This window comes from Arvicanthis niloticus, chromosome 2 (genome assembly GCF_011762505.2).
Source record: "Arvicanthis niloticus isolate mArvNil1 chromosome 2, mArvNil1.pat.X, whole genome shotgun sequence".
Classification (NCBI taxonomy): domain Eukaryota; kingdom Metazoa; phylum Chordata; class Mammalia; order Rodentia; family Muridae; genus Arvicanthis; species Arvicanthis niloticus.
The window spans coordinates 22,146,834-22,162,752 of NC_047659.1; the positions used below are offsets into that span (position 1 = coordinate 22,146,834).

The 15,919-nt window shown below is 39.9% G+C and overlaps 1 long non-coding RNA gene across 1 annotated transcript in view; it reads right to left on the reverse strand.

Moving 5' to 3' along the window:
* The window catches only part of LOC143441298 (uncharacterized), a 48,480-nt gene that overhangs the window by 13,038 nt on the left and 19,523 nt on the right, over positions 1-15,919 (reverse strand). Inside the window, exon 2 of the long non-coding RNA XR_013108570.1 lies at positions 14,576-14,621. This is a non-coding gene — a long non-coding RNA (uncharacterized LOC143441298). The remainder of the gene's footprint in view (positions 1-14,575; positions 14,622-15,919) is intronic.

Here is a 15,919-nt window from a genome sequence, read left to right on the forward strand (position 1 = left end):
TTAGGAAGAATAACATTCTAGTCTCATTTCTGTTACAAGTGGTTCTTTATATAAAGCACTAAGTATCAAAAGGCCTCGGCTGAGAACTCTGTAAACTAACAACTAAATAAGAATTAATACTCGGTCTTCATTGTGATGGCCTATCTTCCATAGGTTCGAGTTCTAGCTTTAAGATTCTTAGAGGCAAGTTTTGCATATAATTGTGTGTGTGTTTTAAATGATATTGAACATGCCAACCCAAGTTAATTTTAGATTAGCATAGAGGATGGAATAAAGAAATCATGACATTAAATAAAGCATTCAATTTTGCTTTCAGTAAATCATTTTCCTTTTTTCCACCAAGGCAAAAATCATATAGGTAACAGGAAAACTTATCCAGGCAAGATTTCAGTGTCATTTTTAAAAATATTTAAAAGTCTATCTTGTAGTTGTTAGCCATGGGCATTTACCACTGACTTCTTCCTCTGCTTTTCTGTATGTGTTTCACAGGAGTACCATGTACTTCTTCATAAAATATTGGCTAGCACTGGCTTTAAGAATGGAAGTCATTAGAAAGCAGGATTCAGCTCTTTCATTTTAATAAATGTTCCCAAATACAAATACACACTTCTCCAGTACTTTTTTACGCCTGCCTGTAACAAAAACAGCTGAACAGATTGTGATGGAATTCAGACTGACAGTCTGACAGGAAAAAAAAAAATCCCTTTTTGTCTAAAATCTGGCTTCCATAGGTTTGTGCAAATCTAAATATTTGATTTTGCACTGGAAAAGGAGCCAGTCTTATGTACAATTTATAAAATAAACGTGTAGATACATGTTTTAAAATCCCTAAATTTTGTCAACACATACGGTCCAACTTTCAAGATTTCTCTCCCCCAAATTTTGACTATGACTATGGGTGTATTTTCCACTTACTTTCTGGGGCTTTGGCTGTTTATCTAATAAGGAGCCCTTTTTGCAAACAGTATTTCACTAGTGATTAACAGTAGCTGCAGTGTCACACTGCTCTTGCTCCACAGGGAGTGTTAAGCTTCCTGCCTTATTCTTCCAAGACACTGAGGAGCTGGAGTTAAGAGATAGACCATTTCCTTTGAAGTTTGCCTTCACAACACACTGGGATGCAAACAAGTTTCAGTCACTCAGCATTCAGCCAATTCCATCACACAGACACCAGGGCTAACATTGTACCAACATTTCCAATTATATCACTGCAATATTGGGTAGGTGAGATTTGGTGAAAAGATAACAGAATCAATATACACCTCTATGTAGATAGAACATCTAGACATCAAATTATTAGGCTTGCTGGTTCCAAATTCTCTTCGCCAAAGCCATAGTCACAATAAGAAATAGCTGACAAAAATTAAGGTGTTTGTGATAATTTTTATATATGTACTATCAGTGTTTATTGCACAAGACATGCATATGACCAGACAACACACATCTATGTAAAGGTCCCAGATAAAGAAGATTTTTTTGGTTGGCCTGAACATCATATTACCCACATTTTGCATTTGGATATTGCTGACTCTCTCAGTGCCTTTGAGGGATTTCACAAACCTCAGATGCCCCAAGTTAAACTTCTCCTTTTATATGTCCTCTGAAGTTTAGGTAGGACTCTTTTCTTTTATATTAATAATCAGGGGAGGTGTGGAAAAAAAGGTTAAATGACCCTATCCCAACAAACAAGAAGCGAAAATAAGAATAAAAAAAAATGCCATGTGCCTTGGGGAATTTTTTGTCCTGTCTCTGGAGTTTTTAACCTAGACCAACTTGCCACACTCTATGTGAGCTTGTGTGAAGAAATGATGTAAGCAACTCGTGGCAATGAAAAAAGTATGTGCTCATGGAAATTCCCTGTTTATACAGAGAAGTCTGTGGTTATACAAATGAGCATCATTCACATGTATTCGGAAGATTACAAAGATGCCCGGAAAACTCTTGCTCCAGATGCAGTTGCATAGATTACATCACTGACCTGCACTGAGCTGAATAACCAGCAAGGTGCCCCTTTCTCTGAGGTAATGAACATTCTTCTAATAGTAAGGCAACATGGGCTGCTGCTTCGTGCTGATGACATTGGAAATGTAGAATAACAGAAATCCCATCATTTTTCATTTGTATGCAAAATTTTCTGTTCCAGAAATTAACCCCTGAACCCATGTCAGTTTCCATCTCCAGGAATTTTCTTTGCCTGAACCACACAGAGCAGTCTCTCTCTGTCCTAAGGTCATGGGGCTTCTCCCCTTTAAAAGTAAAGGCTTCTCCGGCCAGGTCAGAATGCTTCTTTGTTTCCCTTCATTACTAGAGGATAAAGAGCACTGCCAGGCGAGGCCGGTGGTAAAAGGCACTTCTTTAAGGGCCAGCGCCATTGAAATGCAAACTTCCACTACTTTGACCAAATAACTCTCATTGACCACTCGCCTAGCATTAAGGTAAATCGTTTACAATGGATCAATCCTAGTAGCCACCTTTTCAGGCAGGTCTTCAACTGTTAAAAAGTCTCTTTGTTACTTACCACCTTAGACAAATGTCACCATCTACATGTGAAGCGGAGAGAGGTGATTGAGGTTTTTAATTGATGTGGATTTAATTATGCTAATTTAGACAGCTGTAAAGCATCTCAGAATAGCAGCATAACAAGGCAAACAAATACAGGTGCCCTTCACTGCAGGGGCTTAATTTTTAACCTAGGAACTTGAAAGGAGGAAGAGAACTCAAAAGGCTGAGACTCCCACTCCCTCACTGAAATATTTAGCAGGCTCTAAATAGTCATTCTTTAGCACTGGGTCTTATTTAAAGGCCTCAAACCCATCTTTGGTTAGAACAGAAACTTTTAAACAATGGATTTATCCAAAATTATTCAAGACAACAGCAAAATAGAACTGGGGAATTTAAAATGACCTTTATTTTCTTTCTCAAAAAATATCACAAAATGGGAATGATTTTTTTTTTTGGATGCAGTAAAATAAATCTTTTCCGACCATTTTCTTAAGCAGAGAAAGGTCCAGATTTTTTTTTTTTTTTTTTTTTTTTTTTTAACTTTGCCATTTTTTGACTTTACCTTGCCATGTCTATCTGGCCCATTTTTCACCTCACTGTTGGCAAATGGAAGACCAACGTTGGCTGGTTCAAAGCCACAGTCGTTAGTTCTTTGCACTTCTGTCCAGTGCCAATGCTCTCAGGTGAGCAAAGTGGAAACTGTAAATTGGTTGGCGCTTAATAAAAAAAGGAAAGGAGTCCGGAGCACTCCACAGATGCGGAAGAGCCCCTGGTCTCTTGGCTAGCTGCTTTGGAGGGAGGATCCTTCCCTAAGGCCAGGCCAAACCAGGCCAGGTCTTGTGAAAGAAAATGAAGAAAGAAATCTGAAGAGCTTTTATGGCTGTTTTGTGGCTTGCCTGGGTCTGAAAACGCCTCAGTTCCTCACATCTGGAGTCCCCCCTCTTCAAGGCCCAGGATGTCACCACAGACACAGCAGCAGGCCGGACAAAGGGTTTTTCAATGAATCATCTTCCTTTCTCACCGCTAGGCCCTGTTCACTCTGTCAGCCTTCTCTTCTGTGCCTCCCTTTGTTCTGTAGTAATCAGCTGTGTAATTAGCTGGAGAAGAAAGGGCCCAAAGAGAAGACAGTCTTCTCTGTTCTACCCAGAGGGACAGAGTGGCCTGCCTAGGCCTTCCCAGTACACATAATTTGGGGTATGAGTTTGTTTCTAGCTTTTACTAATCCTTCTGTTTTCAATAAGTTGTTTAAGTTCTCTGATTTCACTGACTAAATACAAGAAACACTTGTAGCTGAGGTAGCCGTGGAGCCTGTCCAGAAGGTACAAAGGAGAGTCCCGTGGGCACAGGCTTCATATCCCAGAATTCTTTCGACATCCTTATCACAGTTTTTGTTTTATTAACTTTTAAAAATGCCTTCCTTCTGTCAATTTGTTATTTGATCCTCTCCCCCCATCTCTTGTTTCTTCCCACAGATTCTTTTAACATCTTTTCATCTTTTTTTTTTTCATAAACTTTTGTTGCTTTTTTGTTTGTTTTTGAGACTGGGTCTCTCTCCACAGCCCTGGCTGTCCTATGTAAACCAGGCCTGGCTTAATCTTTTTTTTTTTTTTTTTTTTTTTTTTTTCTTTTAGAGGATCATAATAGGAATAGAAAGAAAATTTACACTCTATATTCTATAAAGCATATTCACTAGCCTTCTGAGTGCCCACACTAGTGACCATCTTTAATCTCAGCATGGGGGAAGTGATCTCCTGGACTTCATACTGAGTTCCAGGTTAGCCAGGGGCTACATGGTAAGACTGCTCCCCCTCCCCCAAGTACTCTTTAGATAAAATTCTGGCATTGTTTACATAAAGAAATTCAAAGCAGTGTAAGCATATAACTTTACATAAGTTATTTATCTTTGATATGAAATCAATGACAATATGGAGGGCCCAGGTCTTTACCTCAGTAGTATAACATGTGTTTAGTATGTTCGAAGGCCTGGGCTTAATCCACAGCACTACAAAGAACACATGTGTAGAGATTTTAGTGTGGGCTGGCTGCAGATGTGATCCTAACAGTGACAGGATTGCATTCTTAGAATTCAGCAATGACAGTAGTCTTTTGATAGCTCAGTAGAGCTAAGGCATGGAAGCAACACCAGTGTGCTTCTTATTTCTGATAACGTGAAAACTGAACTCACACAAACAACTCCCTCTCTGATGTGAAAAATCTTTTCATTGTCTAACAAGAAAGGAATATAATACATAGCTGAAAATTTAAAGAGTTATTTAAAAGGAATGAGAGTCTCTCTAAAAATAGAACTGACAACTGACAAAGTAACTTTAGAAACAGTTCTTCAGAGCAAGGACAATCAATATCTTTTTTATTTGTTTGTGCATTCATTCATTCATTCATTCATTTTGTGATTGGGTGTCAGACAACCCTACCTGGCCTGGGACTTTATGTAGCCCAGTATAATTACTGTGGTTAAGATAATTTGAGTTTTTCTTCCAGTTACCTTCAGTGTACAAACACATACCAAACACATAACCCTCCACTCCAATTCTTTCCCTGTCCTTCCCTTCCCATCACTTCCCTGCCTAATTCTATGTGTCTTCTTTCTCTCTCCTCTGTCTTCCCTATGTGTCTTCTTTCTCTCTCCTCTGTCTTCCTCTCTCCCCCACTTTCTTTCTCTCTGTGTGTGAGTGTGTCTGTGTACGTTTGTCTGTCTCTATTTCTGACTCCCTCTCTCCCCATCTCTCCCTCTTCCTTTCTCTCTCTCTTCCACACTTCCTTTCTGTCTCTGTCTCTATCTCTGACTCTTTCTCTCCCCTTTTCTCTCCCCCTCTACCTCTCTTTCTTTCTCTTTTGCTTTCTCACTCTCTCATTCTCTCCCCCACTTTCTTGCTCTCTGTCTCTGTCTCTTTCTGTGTCTCTGTCTGTCTCTGTCTTTATCTCTGACTCTTCGCCTCTCCCTCTCCTCTCTCTCTCTCTCTCTCTCTCTCTCTCTCTCTCTCTCTCTCTCTCATCTCTGTCTCTTCAGTGTTTCTTACATGTACATGGGTGGCCTCTTGGAGTCTCATCCTTGAAGAATATTAACTGTTCCTCCCCAAGCAGCCATCCCTTTCTACTGGCTCCTCGATGTTGGGTGTGGGGGTACTCTATAGCACTTCATCTATGATGGGATTCTGGTTGGCTTGACCATGCACTTGCTGTCTTGGCTGCTGTGATAGCACGTGTGTGAATGCACTGCAGTGTCTGACAAATACTTCTTGACTTTGAGGTCTGCTCCTTCTGTCTGTTATCATCTTTCCATACACACCCACTTCAAAGATGACCCCTGAGCCTTACAGGAAGAGGTGTGGTGCAGATCTCTCATCCGGAGCAGAACATTCTTATTTTCTGCACATTGATTGGTTCCCACTTTACTTTTTGAGACAGATTCTCTCTCTCTCAGAAGTAACTGATCCAGCAGGGCTGGCAGGCCAGCAAGTTCCATGAGTTTGTCCATTCACTCTGTCCTGCCCCTAGGACCACAAGTGTATGCATGCTATTGTGCTTGGCTCTTGACCTCAATGCTGAGGATCCAAATCAGATCTCCAAGCTTGCTTGGCAAGCACTGTATGGAGCTCTCTTCCTAACCCATAATATATATATATATATATATATATATATATATATATATGCATGTTGCTTTTGAATTATTTCTTTTTAATATGATATTTCTAAATGTAGATTTGTTTTCATTCATCTCACACCTCTATTACCCGTCCATAGATCAATGTCTTTTCTGGAGTCATTCTTTCTTCTCTCTGAGCATCCATAAAAACATCATGTTTGGTCTTTGCTCTGTGTTAACTGGTGGTACTTTATTTAGGCGTATCTTTCAGTTACAATTCTTTATCTATTGGTTAGCTATCAGGTCAGGACTTGTATTTGAATCATTGGATTTCTTTTTTCTGTAAGTTTTATTTTTCAGGTCTAGCTTTCCTTATCATTAATATTTTGTTCTTTCACTATATAGCAATTTTGTCTTTTGCTTCTTTTATCATTCTACATATTGATAGTGTGCTTTATCACATTATAGTATGTATCATAGGTCCCCTGTCGAGTATCCTCAGTCTTCCTTAAAAAGAATTTCTCATTTAGATAGCTTGTCACTTTGGTGCTGTCAGCACTCATAACCAGGTAATGCTTTTATGCTTTTTTTTTTAAGGCTTATTTATTTTATGTATATGAGTACACTGTGGCTGTGTTCAGACACACCAGAAGAGGGCATTGGATCCAATTACATGGTCATGAACCACCATGTGGTTCCTGGGAATTGAACTCAGGACCTCTAGAAGAGCAGTCAGTGCTCTTAACCACTGAGCCATCTCTCCAGGCCACTTTTATGCTTTTTTAAAAAATTATTTCTTTGATATTTTCTAGGACCTTAGGCAGCACAAATGCACATGGTACTGTCTCACAAGGTGTGGCCAAAGGAGTTTAATCCTTAGCTTCTTTTTCTTTTCTTTGTAAGAAAAAAACAAAATAACAACAATACAACAACAACAAAATAGAAATTAAAAAACAAATTTCCTTGTACACTTTAGCTGGGTACGGTGGGAACACTTTTAGTTCCAGCATTCAGCAGACATGACAGATGTAAGCCTACATCTGCATATCTGGACCACTGTGATGGCCATTGACTGAAAAGAGTCCATGGAGAAAACACTAGGGAGCCTCTGACACCCGTTCTTTCTTTGCCTCCATACAAAAGAATTTATGTTGGCAATACAACCATTTTAACAGTGTCCTGGCTTTCTTGATGCTGAAAATAACCACTTGAGACAATTCTATTCATTGAAACATAGTTGGAAGACAAATATAGATGCTTTCTGACTTTTTCATGTCTAGAGGGGTAGTAACTGTCTTTCATCTGAGAGGAAATATGGTTAAGGAGAGACTGTTGTAGTGACATCTGTCCTGGCAATGTTGAATGGCTGGCAGTTGACACTTACCTCTAATACTTGTTAAAGATGAAGAAACTTTTTGATTAACTCACATTTCCATCTTTTCTGTAAAACCCAGATTTACAGATAAAGAGTTACCCATTGATGTGTAAATTGTGTATACAGAAGTCAGAGTTAGCATCAGCAATCACCCAACAGACAAACTGAAGTATGTTTAGAAAGTAAAGTCAGATTTTGAACCCCACCTGTACTTACAAAATGGAATGTATTGTACTATACATGTTTTAGGGTCTATACTGGAGTACCAAGACACTGACTGTATGAATTTGAAGCTAAGCTATGAATAGCTGAACACTGTGCTTGATTGCTGAGTTTGAAACAGATACTTTGGCATGGTGAAGCAACTTAAACATCCCAAGATCAAGATCAGAGGAATGTGCTAGCAAATGGGCAGGTGAGTAGAAGGTGCGAGGAGGCCTTTTTATTTTTTTATTTATTTATATTTTTTTGTCACTCTGACTTTTAGTTTGTACTTTCTGCTAGAGAGCCAACAGTTCAGTAGACTTAAGGAAGAAAAAAAAAAAAAAAGCCATAGAGATGTAGTCTGTTTATAGGTAGTCAGAACATTTTGTTTTCAATATGATGTAATAGACGCATGACATTCAAAAATCAGTAACTATACATTATTAGAGTTTTGATGCATTTAGCTGGAATGCCTTAAAAACACAGGTTCAACCAACACTAGTTTCTTAGATCTTTAAGAACAATTCTGTAGATCTGTATATATATATATATATATTTGATTGTTCATATACATATATATGTGTGTGTATGTGTGTGTATTTAATAGTTAAATAAATAAATGCTTTAATAGTTAAACAAGACAAAGGGTGGGAAGAGATGGGTCAACTAAGAGCACTTACTACTCTTGCAGAGGAACCAGGTTTGAATCCCGCACCCACATAGGGCAGCTTATAATTTCCCATAACTCCAGTTTCAGGGATTTGAACACCCTCTTTAGACTCCTCAGGCCCCTACATGCACACAGCACACATACAGATGGTCAGGAACATACACACAAGAAAAAAAATAATAAATAAACCAATTTTTATTCTTAACTGAGAAAAGTTTTATATATGTACTCCAAAACTCGGCTGCCTAGGCTAAACAAGAAGATGAAAGCTGCTTTCATCTGAAGTGTTTGTACCTGGAAAGGTAAGTTTCTTAGATGTCAAAATAACACAGGTATTGCTTTTAAAATCAATTTCTTTATAAGTAGCATTTGAATTGAGGCAGAGTCTGGGGAAAGGGATGGGGGAAAGATGCTTTCCCACATAGTTCCAAAAGTGAGAAATATGGAACTTTTCTTGAAAAGAACTCAAGGAGGTGAGATGCATCTGGGAGACTTTAGCCCCAGAAAGACTTGGTTTCAAATGTATTGAAATCGATGTGTTAGGTATGTTTTAGTCACTTTCGTGTTGTGGAGGGCAAGAACTCCACAGTTCTTGTCCTTGTGTACCTTAAAGCTTAGTGCAGAAGACTGCACTAAAGGGTTAACTGTCCCTAACCCCATAATCACATGCATTCTAAAGCAAACACGTGCTGGGAGCCTAGAGAGTCAGAGCAAGCTGGGATGGATGGGCTGGGCTGAGAGCTAAATGTCTTCCTCAAGAGAGTATTCAGGACAGAGCTTAAAAGGCAAGGAAGCAGGGGACAAGGACAGTTGTGTACACCAAGAGTGACGTAGACATACAAGTCCAGAGGGAGGGCAAGCTCAGTCCAGTCAAGCAAATAAACAGTGATGGGGTGTTCATGGTCAAGAAAAAAGCCCCTCATCCACAGACATGATTCTAAAGCTCAGGGTTCAACAAGGCAAGATATTGTGGTAATTAAGTGGAAGCGAGCACGTGAGAGCCCCATCATCTACTAGGTGCTAAATAAAACTACCTTCCTACCCCGCTGCTCGCTGAGTTTTAGCTAAGCCATCCTGCTCATTAGAAGTGCTTGCTCTAAATAGAATGATAAAATGGAATGTTGTCTGTGACTGACTGTCTGATCCTCCACGTGCCAACCGAGAACAATCTCATGTTTATTTATTTAAGGTATTCTTAGTCTTGTCACTCATTTCTTAAATCAACTGCTTACTTTCCATTTTTACTGCCTTCCATTAGTACAAGGAATATAATCAAATACAGTCTGTTTATCAACCGTTGCTGTGTGCCTGTACCCAGTGCCCTGGTCTATTAGTGAGGTTTTCTTCATGGGGACAGAAGAATGAAAGAGGGGGCAGAGAGAGAGAGAGAGAAAGAGAGAGAGAGAGAGAGAGAGAGAGAGAGAGAGAGAGAGACAGAGAGAGAGAGAGACAGAGAGACAGAGAGACAGAGAGACAGAGATTATCAATGCAAGTAATCTAAAATCAGTTAAACAGGCACACCACTTATTAGAGAATCGGGGAAAACTTAGTTTCACTTATCAAACCTAAAGATGGTCTCAGCCCTAAATTCTTACTTTATCCATGGACTTGGTCTTTTAATGCCGTCCACTGATTGGATGAGACCTAACCTGAATTACCAAAAGTAATGTGCTTTATTCAGAGGTTTATCTTCCTATCAAAAACAAACAGCTGGGTATGGTAGTATACACCTTTAGTTTCAACCCTTAAGAAGCAGAGGTAAGTGGATCTCCGTCAAGTCTGAGGCCATCCTGGTCTACAATGAGAATTCTTAGCCTGGCCAGGGCTACACCGTAAGATAACAAGAAAAAAACAAAACAGCAAACTAATACTACTCTCAACCCCTTCAAATAACATCTACACCTGATTTAACAAAAAAATGTATGTATCCTAGGCTGGGAGAGTTGCTGGACAAAATTATCCATTCATTCACCGATTTGATTTCAAGTCACTCCTTCCCTTCCTTGAGAGCACTCAGAACTGGAAATGTGGCTCCTTCCAAGTCAAGCAGGTGCGAGATGGTGGGAAAACCTTTAGGAAGCAAGGAGGTAGCAAGAATGAGGAGTCATCCACACAGAAGAGAAGCACTAACTTCTGGAGAAACAGAAAGATAACTAGGTCTCCCCCAGTGACTCTCTGGTTTTTAAATTTTCGTTCTTTGCATACACTACATCCTGACTGCAATTTCCACTAACTCCACTCCTCCTAGTCCCAGTCCCCCTCCCTACCTCTCCTCTGGATCCACTCCTCCTTGGTTCCAGGCTTCTCAGGACAGGCATAAAAAATTACAGTAAGACTAGGCACATACCCTCATAGAGAGGCCAGAGGTGACCCATTAGAAAGAAAAGGGTCTCAAGCATAGAAAAAGGAGTCGAAGACACTCCCCACTCCCATTGTTAGGGGTTTCAGAAGAGCATCAAGCTATGCAACCTTAAAGTAAATAGAGAGGGCCTAACTCAGTGAGCCTTATTGGCCCTGCTTAGCTGATTCTGTGGGTCATGTTCTTGTGGTGTTCTTGACCTCTCTGGCTCCTAAATTCCTTCCTTCTCCTCCTCTTCTTCCGGCTCCCCCTAGCTTAGTGTTTAGCTAAAGAGACACTCTTATGCTAACAATACCTAGTTGTCAACTCAGCTATGATTTTTGCCCAACAGGGCTGCAGAACTTTAGCTTTATGTCTGGCAGGCTCCTGCTCTTTCTCATTGGTGTGTATCCTTCCCTGGAGTCCCGAGAGAGTGCCCCTCGAGGCCAAACCTCGCTGGTGTCTCTACTAAACTCATACAATGTTTTTCACAATGTTAGCCTGGGTCTTCCTATCAGTAAGACACAAAACATCTACTTAAGGCTCTAATGAAAAGTTCACGAAACAGTTTACATCTGAGGTTAATTCGCACTGTGTGCAGACGACAATATTGGAATGAGTCACACTCATTGACCTCATCAAGAACATGTTGGTCAGTTAACCTGTGGCCACACCAGATGCTTCTCTCTGCGCATGTGTGTAGCATGAAGCTTTAGTTATATGGGTATTAATCTACACATCATATTTTTTTTTAACAACTTCTATACCCCCGACTACAAGGTAAAACCTGAAGGCAGAGGGAAGAAGTGGATGAAAAGGTACAAATCTTTTGTACCCTGGGGATGCAGCTCAATTGGCAGAATGTTGGCCTCGCATGTGTGAAGCCCTGGGTTCAGTCCTCAGCACAGCATTTGGGAACAGGAAACACATGGTTCAGAAGGTCCAGGTCATCCTGTGCTTCATAGCTAGTTCCAGCCTAGTCTTGATTTTAGGCAGCCCTGCCTCAAGAAACAGAAACAAGCAAGCAAACAAAATCCACAAAAACTAAATTACTAGAGACCTAATGGGCAGTGTGGTGGATATACTTAGTAATAATACATAGCATGTGCTAAGAGAAAACCTTAACAGCCCTTACCACAGGAAATGAAACAGGTAACACTGTGAAGCAGTGGTATGTTAATCAGCTTAATTATAATAATCCATTTACAATATACAAATGTTCACACATTGCATTCTATACAGTAAAATACACAAAATTGTCATTTCTTAATCATCCCCCAATAAAGTCAAAAAATAAAAATAATTAAGAGAAATAGTCTTCAATAAGTGACTAAATGGTAGCATTTACTGTGTTTCAAACCTCCTGAATTATCTCAATTCCTAGTGGCTGCTATTAAACTTAACAAGCATTTCCTGAAAGCATATTGTGCTCAGGGTAGAGAACTGGTATGTTTTGTCAACTGGGGAGATTTTCCTGGGTGGGTCCTACCAAGTCTCTGCGGCACAGTGATGGTTATAATGTTATCAGTCTGGAGGCCACACAGCAGACAATCAGCTAGCCGGGATATCTGTCTGCACAGAGAGCTCAAAATTCAGAATTCTCACCCCACCACTCAACGCTGGAGAAAAGCTGCAGTAGTCAGACAACACCCTCCAAAAAGCCCCAGGCCCCCGAGCTGCAAACGTGCCAGTCATCCGAGACCTGTCACACAGATGTGTTCTCTGCTTCTTCGCTTTGGTCTGGAGAGGTGGTCAGTGAGTATTTATTATTAGTTTGTTGACAGCATTCTTGACATGAAGCCAACACAATGAGTTGCTAATCACAGCAAGGGTCATTTATTTCCTATTTTGGGTCACTTGCTTTCTCTACTGAAGGAAAGGAACATGACAGCTCTCTGTTACTCATGCCAAATTCAAACCCCCTTTTCTTTTGAAATCTGCATATGCCATCCTTCCTGACTGTACTTTGCCCTTACGCAGGTACTTGAGCCTCTGCTCATACTTTCGAGACCCCACTTAACAAGACCTACTTCCTGCAAGAGTGGAAAGGCCAGAGGCCAGTGGAGCCTTCGTTCTCAGTTCCGATGAGGGGTAGTTTTTGCTTGCGGGGCTGCTCAGTGCGTTCCCTTGGCCCGAGTTCCTTCTAGAATCCTCACAGCAGAGCAATATCTCTTCCATGAATATATTATCTGTGCTAACTTGACAGTCTTGCTGCTGACAATATTGGTTGTACTTCACTCCCCTGCTGGGGTCCAAAATCAGATCCAACACCTCTGGGCCTGTACCACGGTTGTTCAGCAGCTGAAGGGCCCACTGCCAGTGGCTGCGAAAGGGATTCTTTCCAGCCTCAGCACCTGACTTCCTGGCTGCCTCTCTTCTAGTCTAGTCTCATTGGTTGCTGTGGCAGCTGTTGAGTCTCACAGTGAGCTTGGTGTTGGGTCAAGTTTTCTGTTTGGCTGCCGTACGCCCTCCCTTAGGCGCCATTTTTTATTTATTTATTTTTTTATTTATCCTTGATTACAGAGAATGTCCTCTATAACCTTTTAAAATAATTCAATAGCCATAACCAAACCTTTGGAGTAGGATTTTTTTTAATCTTAATTTTTTTTTTAAGTTTTCAGTGCTGAAATGCAAGCAGTAGGGCTGTAGAGCCAGTCCAAACTGAGTTTTGAGACCATAGATTATGACGTGTCATTGAGAACGCTGGTAGCCTTGAATACAGTGTTTGTAAATGAAAATACAATACAGAGTTGTGTATTAGAAAGGTTGTAAGAATTCCCTTCTGAAAATAATTTGCAAAGAATAAATCTTTATGTCCTAAGACAGAAAACATGGAATGACATATGTCTAGAAGATTATCGTTTTTTTTTTTTTTCCAATATTTAAAACCCAGTCACTTACAAAATCTGTTGTTTAAGAAAAAAGCCTTCAGGATTTTGGTTTTCATTGTCATGAACCAGCCACACACACACATAATTCAGTGCAAAAAAAAAAAAAAAATCTATACTATGAAAGTTTTGTGTAATGTCACGTGATGGTCAGCTGACTGTCAGCACTTGAAAACATGAGCATACTGTTGTATGTATTGATAAAATAATTCACCGAGGCTCTGAGGAGATGGCTCACTGAATATGGGCATTTGCTCTGCAAACATGAAGAATGGAATTCAAGCCATCAGCATATGCATAAAAAGGTAGGATTATATATGTCTGCAACCCCAGCACTGGGGGACAGTCAGGAAGATCCTCATAGCTCACTGATTACCGGTTTAGCCTAACCAAACTAGTAACATTTCAGTATTTCCAGAGCCTTTAGACTCCATTTGGGGAGTATACTTTTTTCTTTTTATCATTTATTTATTTATTTATTTAATATGTGTGAGTGTTTTGCCTGTATCTAGGTATGTACATCATATGCATGCTGGTGTCTAAGGAAGAGGACACCCCATTCCCTGGAACTGGAGTTCTAGACAGTTGTGAGTTGCCAACTGTGTGCTGGGAATTAATCCCAGTCTTCTAGAAGGATAGTCAGTGCTTTTAACCACTGAGCCATCTCTCTAGCTCTTGGGAGTACTTTTTTGTTGTTGTTTGTCCAATGTTATATGTACTTTTAAAAAAATGCCAAATACAGTCTTAGGTATTTACATTATGAATAAAAACAATGAGAGTCAACTATGGATTATGACAAATACTTGAGGAGCATTTTGTCTATACATAAAAGTGAATCTTTTTGCAATACAATTGTGTAAAGAGTATATCTGAAGAATATCTGTAACACCCACAAACATCAGGAAACATTTTTAATTCTCATACCATTCTTGTGGCTTACAAGGTCTTCAAGAACTTTTTTTTTTTTTTTTGAGAAAAATTCATAGCATCTTACCTTTATCTCCTCAATTATTGTTAAATACAGAAGTCAGGCCAGGCAGCTAGTCAGAAAGAGAAAAAAAGAACAAAAATAAACAAACACTTGATGTGTACCAAATGCTTGAAATGACAAATAAAGCAAGGTAATGAGTCACCGTCCCATGCTCTACAGACTTGGCAGTAGTTTTCCATTCGTCCAAAGTAAAAAACATCCCAATTGGTCAAGACTCATTTTCTATAGTTACACAAGAGCCCAAGGGGCAAAGCCGTTCTGTGCCAAGAGCCCCTTTCAGTGATAGAGACTGTATGTACAGTGTACCCTGGAGAAGCCATGAGTATAGAACAACATACACGGCCCCTCGAGGGAGACTTCTTCCCAGTCATCTCATGAGAGGTTAAGGTTAAGTTGATGCTTGAACATCAGGGCGATGTCATCCGTGCAGTCAATATGTGCTTATCAACATTTCTCCAATAGTGAAGAGGTTTTTAAATAATATTAATAGGAAATCAAGGTAAAGATTTTAAACCTGCTCTTCCCTCGAAGTCGGCAAAATCATGTTCTTTGCAAAGCTTTGAGAGCTCTCTTTCCTGTTGTTTCCATGTCCTAAAGTCTCTGCACAGTGAAGCTTCTAAATAAACAAAATGTTTAAAACGCCACGATCAAGAGTTCTCTTGGAATTAATTTACACTTTCTTAAACAGGTTCATGTACAGAGTGGATACATTTCAAATACAACTTCCAACTCTCTAAGAATGGGGATTGTGGGATAAACAAAATTAACTCAAACTTTGATTTTGAAGTTATCCCCACCTGGCGTCTGCTGCCTATCGTTTTACATCTGCATCCACTGGGCGTCGTTCTTCTATTTCTTCCTCTACTTGATCTTTTGAAGTGTGATTTGTCTATAATAACATAAATCTAGGTCTTTGGAACTGATGTTCTGTTAGAATGATTGACGTTATAGGATTTTAAAGTACATGCTAGCAGATTCTGTCGCTAGACACTAAATTGAAATTTTAAGGAAATGATGGAACCGGCTGGAAGGGAAAGAGGTAGCCTTTTAAATCTAATTTGTTATGCACCGCAGTAGGGTAATGGATGCAATGAAAGTTCTTTTATGGAGTTCCCACGTCCAAAAGGTATTTTGGTAGAAAAGGTTGTTAAGCAGACCCCCTGCGGTCCTCTTCAAGTGAAGATGGTAGGACATGAGGTATATAGGTCTGTGTCCTCCTGGTTTTTATTTCCTTGGGAATAAAACAGCAAAGGACACCTTAGGCTGCTTAGAGATCACAAAGGGGTTTGCCAGAACCCTCACAGTCAGCTTGAATAGAGGATCGAGCTGAAGGGCAGCTGGAACCTT